Genomic DNA, 14,580 nt, shown 5'->3' on the forward strand with positions numbered 1-14,580 from the left:
GCTCCTATGTCTTATGAACGGAATTTCATTGGTTTACAAATGGACCCACATTTAAAAATCTGTGGATTAGATTCTGAATATGTAAGAAATTGGTTATTAACAAGTTCATGAAAAGGGAAAATGCTTCTGTTACATATATCATAGAATGGTATAGAAGTTATAATGCAAGAATGGACCATTCAGCCAGAACAATTCATGTTAACCTTTATCCTCCGCATGAGCAGTAGTCTTAATACCACGTTCCATATCCATCTGTTTCCCTTTTGTTGTTGACGTGGTTTCTGTTTTGATCACTGCTTTAAAGTGCCGGAGGAACAGCAGTTTGGAATAAAGATGTGGTTTTACCTTTTAGCTGCTATACTATAGTTAAAGAAAAGGCTTGTCTCAAAAGTGTAGCCATTGTTTTATGTAAGAAACAGAGCAGGCATTTTGTGCACCGCAAGATATCTCGAATAGCAATAAGGTGATCAGATTTAGTGACGTTGATTGAGGGATAAATGTTGGCCAGGATAAATCCACTGATCCTTTAAGTGGGATCTTATTTATGTCCACCTGGAGCCTTGGTTTAGCTTCTCACCTGAAAGACAGCAACTCCAACCATGTAACGCTCCCTTTGTACTGCACTGAAGTGGAACTTTGAACCATTTACTGACACAGCGGGAATGCTACCAACTGAGCCACAGCTGTCACCAATTTGAATTTACTGTTGATTAATACATACCTCAGGAAATCTTTGATTACTTTTGACCAGGGTAAAGTATTTACTTGATGCTTCGGCTGTTTACTCACAACATTTTTGCTGCTTATTGCCAGACGTTGCTAGAGAAACTTATCAACCATGATTGAATGGCGGAGCAGACTCGATGGACTGATTGGCCTAATTTCTGCTCCTATGTCTTATAGTCTTATGTGCTCCTGACAAATGAAGTTCTATGATTAATGCTCGTGCACATTCTTTTGATCTAGCACCACAAATCTACTTCCATAGATATAGCAGTTAATTCTTTAGCAGTTCAACAGACTACAGACTTGACAGAGTTAACATAAGAATCCACCAATGCAGCCTCGTTCTAACTCTTTGCTTCATGGCTAGATCTAGTACTGCTTGGAGGTTCTAGCTTATGTATCCAGGAATCCACCTTTTGATATAATAGATTTACGAGGTGGATATACTATAACATAATAGTCCGGCAAGGTGATGAACTAAGCTGGTAGATAGCAATCATTGATCATCGTTGCCTGTCCCTTGTTTCAAGGATGACATCAATTCGGGTTCGCAAGTTTCTGCTATGGGTCTTCATGTGACTGAACAGGCATTCTCAGCCCATAGATGTTTGGGTACATGGGGCAGGATGTCCTGCGAGGTGGTGGGATCTACAGTTCAGGATTTGTTTCCTCCTCTGCTGCTGTTCTGCCTTATCATTAAGACGATGTGACTCAGTGATGCAGCTTGATAGGCAAGTTGTCACCTTTTTGGTAGCATGCTCCTCCCAGTCATTAAGGTCAATGCTCCAGCACTTCAACAAGAGCTTCTGAGTGTCCTTGAAGCATGTTCTTTGCCCTCCCCTGGAATTTTGGCCATTTGAGAGTTGAGAAAGAGGACCTGGCAGGAGAGATGCTTTTCGGCCATCCAAAAAGCCTGTCCGGTCCAACAAAGTTGATCTTGCAGTGTTTTGCCTGAGTGCTTGTGGAGCTGACTTCAGGAAGGGCGCTAGCATTTGTTTGATGGCGCTCCCACTGAATCTGTAGGATATGGCGGAGGCATTGCTGATGGAATTTCTCTGGTGCTCTTATGCGTTGGTACATAGTCTAGGTCTCACTGCAGTACAGGAGAATGATGGTGACAGCTGCTCTGTACACTAGAACTTTTGTTGACTTGTAGAAGTCTTTGTTGTCAAAAATTTACTGCCATAATTTTTGCTATACCTTCACAACCATCTCTCTCAAAAGGTTACCGCAACCACCATTACTAGTAGATGGAATTAAGAGATATATGGTTACATGGAACAGAGATGGTTTGATCGTAGGAATACGGGGAATGGAAGGGAGTGGTGTTCATCAGGCACTATGGGCAACTTTTATTATGTATACATAAATCTGTGTTTAGAATCATAGAAATAACATTGAAAATTGCTGTATACTTTAAATTAGGGCAAATTGTCTCGAGGGCTGTGAAGACTGCATACGATGTAGAGGCTTGGATGATAAGTAGCAAACATGGTGAAATTTAGATAAATGGAAGATTATTCATTTTGGAGCAAATGTATGGCAATTATGATATGATTTTAAATGAGGTAGCGAAGCAATAGAATTTCATGCAGGCACATAGGTGATCAAAAATGGCACTATAAGTAGATCAGGTTATAATAGAAAGTAAACTGAATCCTTGATTTTGTTTCTAGAGGTATAGAATACAAAAGCAAGTAGAAGGTAATGTTCGACTTGTCTAATGTGTACAATTTTGGACACTAATTAGAACACTGAATAAAAAGTTTCAACGTTTGATTCATATCCAGCTGAGAGATTACAGTTATGAAGAGAGATTGAAAAACGGGGGCTTTTTCCACGGGGGCTGAGAAGGTTGAGGGTGACTTTATAAAGATCTTCAGGGTTATGCTCAGATAAATAGTGATAGATTATGTCAGTTCGTCAGCATAACACAAATTTAAGGTAAGCATAAGAATTAAAAGTAAAGCTCAGAATATGGTATTCTCTGTCACAAATTATTGTTGAAGGCAAATCCATGACTGCTTTTTAAATGGGAATAAATTTAAAAGGAAATTACATGTCAAAGAGGTATATGAAGGGTATGAGTCAGAAAGTATAGTAAGATTGAACTATTTGAGTCATGAAGAAAAACATTAGACTTTGATAGGTTAAATAACCTTTTTATCAAGAAATGTTCTTAGATAAACAGTATATTAAGAATGATTTGACCTTTCAAGGGATTACTTTAGACCTGTTGTCTTGTGATGAATATACAGTTCCACTTCCACCACCATCTGCGCGCGCGCACCCCCCCCCCCCCCCCCCGAATATTAAGTGTAATATTTTAAAGTCCTATTTTGTTGCTTTTAAGACCCTTCTACCCTGTTTCAAGGCAGAATTTCTCATAAGTATAGCTGACTTATTACGTATGAGAACAGTGACAATGTTTTCATCTTGGTTGGAATTTGCATCAGCAATCTCAATCTGCAAGCCAGAACAATGTTGACTAATTTGTTTTACTTTTGCAGCCTAGTGCTCCATTATATAAATGTGTTTTTGTCACATGTGAAATTTAACCAAGCTAATAAGTACAACTGAAAACAAAAAATGCTGGAAATACTCAGCAGGTCAGGCAATGTCTGTGCAGAGCACAATAAAATTAATGTTTCAAGTCCAATATGGCTCTTCCAGTTCCGAAGAAGAGTTTTATTGGTCTCAAAACATTAACTCTGTTTTTCTGTCCATGGATGCTGCTTGACCAGCTGGGTATTCCCAGCATTTTGTATTTAAGATTTCCAACATCCACAGTATTTTGCTTTTGTAATAAATACAACTGTCCTGTATATTTGTAATTTTTGCAAAGGTCAAATGAACCTTTAGCATTCCTTTACAATTAATGGGCAAATAGTTTTTTGTAGCAGTAAATTGAAGTTCTCAAAGTCAGCTGTATCAAAGGCATTACTGTATCATTATTTCTGACAAATAATGGTGCCAAAGCCCCTATCTTGAGTTCCTGGGGGCCAGAAGTGTCTCGTATAAGCTGGGTTGGTATATGCACAAAAGCCTTTCAATTTTACAAATGCATTGCCTTCCTCAACAGATTGGACCATCTGATGAAGCTCAGCCTTTCATTTGGAATTCATTAATGGTGTATTTATTGCTGTAGTTGAGGATGAATTTGCACGTGTCTGTTTATAGTTAGGGATGAGCCTATGATCCCAGCTGTACAGCCCAAGGATTCTTAGGTGGGTCCTTTGCACAGTGGCATGCACCTCTGCCTGTTTTTTTAAATTCATTCCCAGGGTGTGGGCTTTGCTGGCTGGGCCAGTATTTATTGCTCATCCATAATTGCCCTTAAGAAGGTGGTGGTGAGCTGCCTTCTTGAACCGCTGCAGTCCATGTGATGTAGGCATACCCAGAGTGCTGTTAGGAAGGGAGTTCCAGGATTTTGACCCAGTGAAAGTGAAGGAATGGTGATATATTTCCAAGTCAGGTTGGTGAGAGACCAGGAGGGGAATTTCCAGGTGGTGGTGTTCCCATCTATCTGTGGCCCTTGTCCTCCTAGATGGTAGTGGTCGTGGGTTTGCAAGGTGCTGTCGAAGGAGCCTTGGTGAATTCCTGCTGTGCATCTTGTAGATGGTACACACTGCTGCTACGGTGGTGGAGGGAGTGAATGTTTGTGGATGTGCCAATCAAGTGGGCTGCTTTGTCCTGGATGGTGTCAAGCTTCTTGTGTTGTGGGAACTGCACTCATCCAGGCAAGTGTAGAATATTCCATCACACCGCTGACTTGTGCCTTGTCGGTGGTGGACAGGTTTTGGGAGCTGGGTGAGTTACTCATCTCAGGATTCCGAGCCTCTGACCTGCTCCTATAGCTAGTGGCTAGTCCAGTTCATTTTCTGGTCAATGATAATGCCCAGGGTGTTGATAGTGGGGGATTCACTGATGGTAATGCCATTGAACGTCAAGGAGCGATGGTTAGATTCTCTCTTGTTGGAGATGGTCATTGCCTGGCAATTGAATGATGCGAATGCTACTTGCCTCTTGTCAGCCCAAGCCTGCAGATTGTCCAGGTCTTGCCGCATTTGGAATGAACTGCTTCAGTATCTGAGGAGCCGGGAATGGTGCTGAACATTGTGCAATCATCAGCAAACATCCCCATTTCTGACCTTATGATGGAAGGTCATTGATGAAGCAGCTGAAGATGGTTGGGCTAAGGACAATACCCTGAAGAACTCCTGCAGTGATGTCCTGGAGCTGAGATGACTAACCCCCAACAACCACAACCATTTTCCTTTGTGTTAGGTATGACTCCAACCAGCGGAGTTTTCCCCCTGATTCCCATTGATTTCAGTTTTGCTAGGGCTCCTCGATGCCAACACAGTCAAATGCAGCCTTGATATCAAGGGCAATCACTCTCAGCTCATCTAAGGAGCTCAGCTCTTTTGTCCATGTTTGAACCTAGGCTGTAATGAGGTCAGGAGCTGAGTGGCCCTGACAGAACCCAAACTGGCATCAGTGACCAGATTATTGCTCAGCATGTGCTGCTTGATACCACTGATGATCGAGAGTATGCTGGGTCAGTAATTGGCTGGGTTTGATTTGTCCTGCTTTTTCTGTACAGGTCAAACCTGGACAATTTTCCACATTGCCAGGTAGATGCCAGTGTTGTAGCTGTACTGGAACAGTTTGGCTAGGAGTGCGGCAAGTTGTGGGGCACAAGCCTTCAGTACTATTGCCGGAATATTGTCAGGGCCCATAACCTTTGCGTTATCTAGTGCCTTCAGCCGTTTATTGATATCACGTGGAGTGAATCGAATTGGCTACAGACTGGCATCTGTGAAGTTGGGGACCTCCAGAGGAGGTCAAGATGGATCATCCACTCAGCTCTTCAGGCTGAAGGTTGTTGCAAATGCTTCAGCCTTATCTTTTGCACTGATGTGCTGGGCTCCCCCAGTCATTGAGGATGGGGATATTTGTGGAGCCTCCTCCTCCAGTGAGTTGTTTAATTGCCCCCCGCCATTCATGACTGGATGTAGCAGGATGGCAGAGCTTAGCTCTGATCCATTGGTTGTGGGATTGCTTAGCTCTGTCTTGATTGTGTTTGAATACAATTCTGCTGCAGATGGCCCAAAGCGCCTCATGGATGCCCAGTCTTGAGTTGCTAGATCTGTTCAAAATCTTTTAGCACTGTGGTAATGTCACACAACACAATGGAGGGTATCCTCAGTGTGAAGGTAAAACTTTGTCTCCACAACAACTGTGCAGTGGTCACTCCTACTGACACTCTCATGGATAGATGCATCTGCAACAGGCAGGTTAGTAAGGAGGAGGTCAAGTATGTTTTTCCCTTTTGTTCGTTCCCTCATCACCTGCTGCAGACCCAGTCTAGCAGCTATGTCCTTTAGAACTCGGACATCTCGGTCCATAGTGGTGCTACCGAGACACTCTTGGTCATGGACATTGAAGTCCCTCACCTGGAGCACATTCTGCGTCCTTGTCACCCTTCATGCTTCCTCCAAGTGGTGTTCAACATGGAGCAGAACATGGTAATCAGCAGGAGGCTTCCTTGCCCATGTTTGATCTGATGCCATGAAACTTCGTGGTCCAGAGTCAATGTTGAGGCATCCCAGGGCGACTCCCTCCTGACTATATACCACTGTACCGCCACCATCCCTGCTGGTGGGACAAGACATTTCCAGGGATGGTGATGGTGGTGTCTGGGACGTAATCTGTAAGATATGATTCTGTGAGGATGACTGTCAGGCTGTTGCTTGACTAGTCTGTGAGACAGCTCTCCCAGTTTTGGCACTAGCCCCCAGATGTTAGTAAGGAGGACCCTATAGGGTCGACAGGACTGAGTTTGCCATTGTCATTTCTGATGCCTAGGTCAATGCCAGGTGGTCCGTCCAACTTCATTCCTTTGAGACTTTGTAGTGGTTTGATACAACTGAGTGGCTTGCTAGGCCGTTTTAGAGGGCAGTTAAGAGTCTACCACATTGCTGTAGTTCTGGAGTCGAATGTCAGCAAGACCAGGTAAGGACTACAGATTTCTTTCTTCTTTCCCTGAAGGATATCAGTGAACCAGGTAGGTTTTTTACATCAATCGACAATGGTTTCTTTTAATTCCAGGTTTTTAGTGATTTCAAATTGTACCATCTGCCATGGTGGGATTCAAACCTAGGTCCCCAGAGTCTTACCCTAGGTCCCTGGATTAGTAGTCCAGCGGCAATACCACTATGCCATCACCTACCCTATGTTGGGACGTTTCTTCCCATCTGCATGATGACTGCCAACGGATAAGCTACTGATCCTCAAAAGTTGCAACTGCTTTGCTTGACCAGGTTTGTATATTGCCAACGTGGAAGTTATGTTCATCCCATGCCCAATTAAGGATTACTATATCACCTGGGCATGCTAGAGCTTAATTCCTAGCCCCTGTTAGATTCTGTCCTATCAGCAGCTGCTTGGGAACATCATCACATTCCAGTTGCCCTCCAAGTCACCCATCATCTTAACTTGGGTATAAATAACCATTCTTTCACCCTTGCAGGGTTAAATCTTAGAACTCCCTACCAAACATCATTGTGGCAGCAACTTCATATGAGCTGCAGCTGTTCAATACCTTCTCGGGGAACTAGATTGGCAACAAATATTGACCTTGCCCAATGATTTCTGCATCCTGAAAATGAATTCCAAAAACTACTGGAACACATTTTTCATCAAACAATGTAGCAATAAACTCATGACTCATCTGGTTTGGTAAAGAATGAACACTTGACCTCCAGTGCTTAGCCTTTTGTCAGGTAATTGTCGTTTACTTAAAATCCCTAGCTTTTCCAGGATATCCCTTGTGTGAGCCACAGGATATGCATCAACTTTTGTAAGGCTATTTAGTTTCTGATGATCCACACAGAACTCCTTGGCCTTTTTTTCTTTTTAGGGATCAGTGCACAAGTGGCACTGGAATGCCCTTCTTAAACTCAAAACTAATATCTGCTACAGTTCACTGTTTTGTGTTCCTTGGTGTTGTGCAGCATTGGTACGTGGACTAGAGATTTTGGTGCCTAGCCTTAAGAATAAGCTTATCCTAGCTTCCTAGAGGATAGTCTTTAGAAGCACATCAATATTTCTACACCTTGCCAGTTCTCCGTAGAGTGTAGATGACGTGCAGTGTGATCTAGTCCATGAAGGGCCTGATATCATCCACTGGCTGTCAGCCAGTGGATCTACGATGTCGCTGATCTCTGAGTGGACTTGAGACTGAGTGGACTTGAGACACTGTTATCGCCACAGTGGCGAGGGAAAATTTCAGCTTTTTTCTTTGGTAGTCTTGGCACATCTTTGGCTGAAAGTTATCTCAACTGCAGGGTTTTCTTGCTGTTTGTTTTCTTTTCTTAGCAGCAGTATTAGCACACTCTGCCCTACCTCCTAGAGTAGTTGAACTGATGGCTTGTGCAAGTTCTGTATGTGTTCTTAATTGCAACACATTCGATATTGCTTTCCTGTCCTTATCAGGGGTTGATTTAGCAATAATGGGTCACCCACTCAGTGTCTGTATACCTACCAATTCAAGTGGTGAGAATCCTGTTAATCCTTGTCTGCTCCTTATAATTACACCTTTTTATTAGTTTGCTTATATCGTGCATGCATATGCGATATGCCATTATACTCCTTTACTGGTTTGTTTGAATGCCAATTAATAAACTAATCAAAACTCTTATCGACACTTTTAACAAAAGCATGTAAGTGGCATAAAACTAACTTTGAATCTCACCAATCTTATTTTGGTACCTAAATGTTTCTAACATTGACACACCTTGTTGATCTGTGAGCTATCTCATTTTAGGATGCCTAGATACATAATCTATATAAAATATTCATTCCAAGATGCATAATCTATGATAGTCATTAATTTCCTTTTTTTTTTTTGATTCCTGATAGATACCTGGTTCACACTTGGATTTGTTATTTTTTCAACTCATTTATCAGATGTGGTTGTTGCTGGCATGGCCAATACTTATCATCCATCCATATCTGCTCTTGAGAAGGCGGTGAGCTATCTCCCTCGAGCTGCAGTTTGTGTGATGATGTTCACTCCCGGTTCTAGGATTTTGGCACAGTTACAATGAAGGAACAGGATGGTGTGTAACTTGGAGGGAGCTTGCAGGTGGTGGTGTTCCCATGCCCCTGTTGCCCTTGTTCTAGGTGGTAGAGGTCATGGGTTTGAAAGATGTTATTCCAGAAGCTTTGGTAACTTGCTGCATTTTGTAGATGGCAGTGTGCTGACAGTGAAGAGAGCAAATGTTTAAGGTAATGGATGTGTGCCAAACGAGCGGGCTGATTGGTCCTCAATGGTGTTCAGCTTCTTACATGTTGGACCTGCATGCATCCAGGCAACTGGAGAATCTTTCATCACATTCTTGGTTTGTGCCTTGTAGTTGGTGGAAAGTCTTTGAGGAGTGAGGAGATGAGTGCAGCTATTGCTGCACAATAGCTAGGCTCTGTCCTCCTCATGCAGCTACAGTATTTATGTAGCTACTTCAGAAAAGCTTCTGGCCAATGGTGACTCTCCCTCCACCACCACTGGATATTCTTGGTGGGTGGCTTGTGGATGGTAAGGCCATTAAAAGGCCACTTTAGTGGGATGGTCAATGCCTGCACTTGTGTGGCACAAAGGGGAATTGCCTCTAATTAGCTCAATCCTGAATGTTGTTCAGGTCGTGCTGCGTTTGTGCATAGACTGCCTCGTTATATAAGGTATTGTGAATGGAAATGCACACTGAAATTATCAGTGAACTTCCACACCTCTGATCATTTGATGGAAAGAAGGTCATTGAAGCAGTTGAAAATGATTGTGCTCACTACCCTGAAGAAGTCTTGCATTGAAGTCCTGGGGCTGAGATGTTTGGTTTGCAATCATCTTCCTTTGTGGTAGGTATAACTCCAACCAGTGAAGAGTTTCCCCCTGATTCACATTGACTTCAATTTTACTAGGGGTCTTTGCCATACTCAGTTAAATGCTGCTTTGAAATTGAGGGCATGCACACTCCCTTCATCTGCCTGTAGCATGATGCATTCTGCTGGTTGGCATATGCAGTCCTGGGTTGTCATTTTAGGTACAGTTCTGATGAGAGGTCAGCAACTTGAAACATTAAGTTTGCTTCTCTCTCCAAAAATGCTGCCAGACTTCCTGAGTATTTGCAGCCTTTTTTTTGTTTTTACGCCTGCTCCTGGCATGCTCTTCTACACTCCTTGACCCAGGGTTGATACTACGGTTGATGGTAATGATATTGAGGGATATGGTGGGCCATGTGGTTACAGGTTCTGATTGTGTACAATTCTGCCCAGTTTTGAGCTGGATCTGTTGTGGATCTACCCTGTTTAATTGTGTGGTGGTGCCAAAAATGCAATGTAAGATGTCCTCATTGTGAAGATTGGTCTTCATCTCCATATCAACTTTCTGGTAATCACTGCTGCCAGTGGTCATGGATAGATGCACCTATGGTTAAATCAGTAAGGATAAGGTCAAGTAGGTTTTTCCGCACACCTTGGTTCTCGTATCAGCTCCCGGGGGCCTTAAGACATCGGAGCAGAAGTAGGCCATTCTGCTGCGCCATTCGCTGAGATCATGGCTGATCTGATAATCCTCAACTCTGCCTTTTCCCCATAATCCTTGATTCCCTTACTGATTAAAAATCTGTCAAATAAATTTGATAAAATGCCTTCTGCTCCAATTGGATAATTTAGGCTCAGACATTCATTCAAATATTTAGAAATAAAAGCAATTATTACATACCATTATATAGTTTACACAAAAATTAGACTGCACAAACATGAACTTCACTAATGCTAGGTTTCACACAATGACACCAATGAAATGGAAACAATGTCCTATACGACAGTGGAGTTAATATTAGAATATTTGATGAATTCAGGTAACCGGGACTTGTGGTGACTTGCTATTACACCAGTGTTATCCCTTGACTGACCTTTTGATTTTAATGTGTGGGAATAATGTCTTATTTTTGGTCTTAATAACAGTAAGAATATCTTCAAACTACCAAGACAACATACCTGCTGAAGATAGTACTTTGATCCAAGGTACTAGGTACTTTGGGCTGGGTACATAATTTCCTTCGTCTACTTCTGACATTGGTGGAGGAGATTCTTTTAATATATGAACTCTCAGAACAAACAACAACTGCCATGAATATCAGTATACTAGAGATAAATATTGATTTGTATTTAACTATGCATGCATGCATTTGATTATATTTAATATTTTCAAAAAAATCTTCTGCCTTGTTCAATCAACTTCATATTGCAAGGCTCAGACATTTCACATTTTCTGGTCAATTTGTCAAGGGTGGTCTCGGGCATCAAAACAAATGCAAGTACACTCCAGATTTGTAAGAGCACAATAAAGGAAGATAAAAACAAAGTTCTTCATCTAGTTGTTCTCCAGCATAGAGAGAGGAGCCCAGAAAATATCAAAGTAGCTTGAGACAAACTAAACTAATTTTAAGATACATGCTCAATAAAGAACAGCATTAGATAACAGCATGCTCAGCTACTGCTTCTATAGTATACTTGCTGAAATTGTGCTAAAGCATAGGCAACTAAAATGATGTATACTGAATTAAATATAGACCCTTTTAAACTCGAGCAGTGAAGGGAATAAAAATATCTGGTGGTAGTTTTGTATTGCAAATGATTTATGATGACAAAGTTAACAGTAAAAGCAATGCACAGCAACTTCATATCCTAATGCATAAGCAGAAAGGATTGAGCCTTAAATCAAGACAAGACAAGAAGTTGATTCACAACTCGCTATTCATATTGCTTCCTATTGCAGCCTTATCTTCCCTCTGCCTGACTACTACTACTGTTTGGGGTGCTGAAGGTGCACAAATGAAAACTGTGCTCTGTTTCACCCAGCAGATGGTCCATATCATCCCTAAACCAATTTAAGATCTGTTATTCAGACCAGCCTTTTCCAACTGGCTTCAACTTCTGACTGGGTCCACTAGAAGTGTACATTTAAAAGAAACATTTTTTTTTCTGTGCCACGACTTGTTTTTTCTACTATGCACATAACCCTTCCCTGCCATATGAACCCCACGTGCAAGCCTTCTGTCTGTTAACTACAATAGCATTTCCCAGTCCAACTCAGTCAAAAGTGACACTACAGAGTCACTCTTGATGAAGGACATTGAAGTCCTCCGCCTAGATTATATCCTGTACACTTGCTACACTCACTGCTTCTTTCAAGTGGTATTCAGTAGGTTCTAATCAGCATGTTTCCTTGCCCATGTTTGACCTGATACTATGAAGCTACATGTGATCCAGAATTAATTTCGAGGATGCCAAGGGCCACTTTTTCTTGATTGGATGCAACTCTGTCACCATGTCTGGTGATAGAAAAGTCTTGGAAATTGGTTAAAAGATATGATTCTGTGAGTACCTTTCAAGTCCCCGAATGTTAGTGAGGAGGACTTCGCACGGCCAATAGGGCTGGATGTCTTTTTGTCGTGATGAGTGCTGAGGTTGATGCCAGGCGGTTCGGCTGGTTTTATTCTCATTTACCACTCAAAACGGCTTGATACAACTGAGTGACTTGTTAAACCATTTTCAGTGGGCAGTTAAGACATAACCATGTTGCTGTGGTTCTGGAAATTGCATACAGGTCTGCAGATTTGCTCCCATAAAGGACGTTAGTGAAATAGATGGATTTTAACAACAATTTCATAGTTTCATGGTCATGATTCCTGGTACTAGCTTTTTATTCCAGACTTATTGATGAACAAATTTAAATTCCCTGTTGCCATGGTAGGATTTGAACTCATGTCTTGTTATGGCCCTTGACCAGCCCCCCCACGTTTTTGATAAGATTCAGTTAGGGCCCAATGACGTTTTGTTTAAAGTAGACAAAGTTTGAAATTCCAGACACTTGCTCAGAGAATAAAGCCACAAATTGCATGGGTTTTGAACAAACACAAATAAACTTTGCTATACAAGGTCAGAAAGATATAACAATTTGCAATATCTACCTTATATTAACCCTGAATGTTAGAGCATGAGGTACATGTGAATTAACAGGCAAACTGTCGTCAAGCACATTGCACTGCGTAATAAATGACAGGTGCAACCAAAACAGAGTCCACGGATTTCTCAACAACCAAACCAGATGTCAGTAAACAGAGTCAAAAATCTTATTGACACCCTGTCGCCCTTTCTCATGAAGGATTCCAGTCTTCAATTTTGAAGATCTAACCTGGGAATTCTCTCCAGTTATTGCTCCAAATCGGATGACCTCAATGACAGTCCACCTCACAGGGTTTCAGTGTCATCTCCCAAGATTCTGTTCCCCTGGATTCCTGAGTGCACGCTTAATTACCAACTCACAAGCATAACTTCAACCCTTCGACCACACCAAACAGAACACTATTGCTTCAAAGGGGTAGCTTTGCTTCTACAGCCTGTAGCATGGAGTCACCAAACTATTGCTGCCTCCTTGGATCTTCAGGGCTTCTCTTGAGCCCTCTTCACTTAGACTGCTAATTGCAGCCTTTTTCCTACATGGAGCCTCTTTCTCTGCCCCTCTTTTTAACTTAATCCCCCCCACCGGAAATCTCCTTGTCTAATGTCTGGGACTTTTGTTTTCAGTGGCGCTGTGGTTTTTCGAACCGTTTTTTTCTTTATGCACAGATGTGTTGGGCCCAAAGAACTTTAAAAATCAGAGCTGTGCATGTGCAGAAACACCGAGATCTCCCTGGAGATAAAAACAAAATAACTGCGGATGCTGGAATTCCAAAACAAAAACAAAAACAGAATTACCTGGAAAAACTCAGCAGGTCTGGCAGCATCGGCGGAGAAGAAAAGAGTTGACGTTTCGAATCCTCATGACGTTGAAGGGTCATGAGGACTCGAAACGTCAATTCTTTTCTTCTCCGCCGATGCTGCCAGACCTGCTGAGATCTGCCTGGACTTGGAGTTGAAAGTGGGGGTTGGGAACTCTAAGGTAAGCTTGCCTTTCATAACAGTCTCCAGACAATTGTTCCACACCACTAGTCCAGTTACATAACATATGCTACCATGCCTGTCATAGTTCATTGTGATCCCCTGGTTTGCCTATATACTGAGATTGGGAAACCTCGGAGCAGGGAGCCTTACCTACTCATGAGACTTCCAAGGAACATAATACTATTACGGTTCCCATTTTGTCCTATTTCTCCCCCCCCCCCCCCATTTCCTCTTTGAAAAACAATGACAGAATCATAGAACGGTTACAGCACAGAAGGAGGCCATTCAGCCAGTTGTGTCTGTGCAGGCTCTCTACAAGAGCAACTCACCTAATCCATTCCTCCATCTTTTCCCTGTAGCCCTTCAATTCTTTTTTATTTTCAGATGAATTCTATTTTGAATCTGTCTCCACCACACTCTATGGCTACGCAATCCAGGTCCTAACCACTCACTGCATAGAAGAAGATTTTTCCTCATGCCTCAAGGGGATTTACACATGGAGGCAGGGGGCATGGCTGAGGTGTTAAATGAATACTTTGTATCTGTCTTTACCGAGGAAGCAGATGCTACCCAGGCCATGGTAACAGAGGAGAAATCTCTGTTACTAGAAGGATTCAGAATTGATAAGGAGGAAGTATTGGATAAACAGTCGATACTTAAAATTGCTGAGGCACTGGTACTGAATGAGATACAAACAAGGATTTTGAAGGAAGTAAGATTAGAAATTGCAGGGACACTGGCCATAATCTTTTAGTCTTCCCTAGACTCAGGAGATGCCAGAGGGCTGGAGAATTGCAAACATTACGCCCTTGTTCAAAAAGATTGCAAGGATAAGCCCAGCAATTA

At 42.2% G+C, this 14,580-nt stretch overlaps 1 protein-coding gene across 5 annotated transcripts in view; it reads left to right on the top strand.

The window, feature by feature from the left end:
• The window catches only part of LOC121289392 (mesoderm induction early response protein 1-like), a 51,828-nt gene that overhangs the window by 3,883 nt on the left and 33,365 nt on the right, over positions 1 to 14,580 (top strand). The window contains exon 1 of one of the 5 annotated variants that reach the window (XM_041208784.1): positions 13,663 to 13,732. The exons of the other annotated variants lie outside the window; for them this stretch is intronic. The gene's annotated coding sequence lies outside the window, so the exon portion shown is untranslated. Of the gene's footprint in view, positions 1 to 13,662; positions 13,733 to 14,580 lie in introns of those variants that run through there. 5 annotated transcript variants of the gene reach the window in all.

Source organism: Carcharodon carcharias, chromosome 16, assembly GCF_017639515.1.
Source record: "Carcharodon carcharias isolate sCarCar2 chromosome 16, sCarCar2.pri, whole genome shotgun sequence".
Taxonomy (NCBI): domain Eukaryota; kingdom Metazoa; phylum Chordata; class Chondrichthyes; order Lamniformes; family Lamnidae; genus Carcharodon; species Carcharodon carcharias.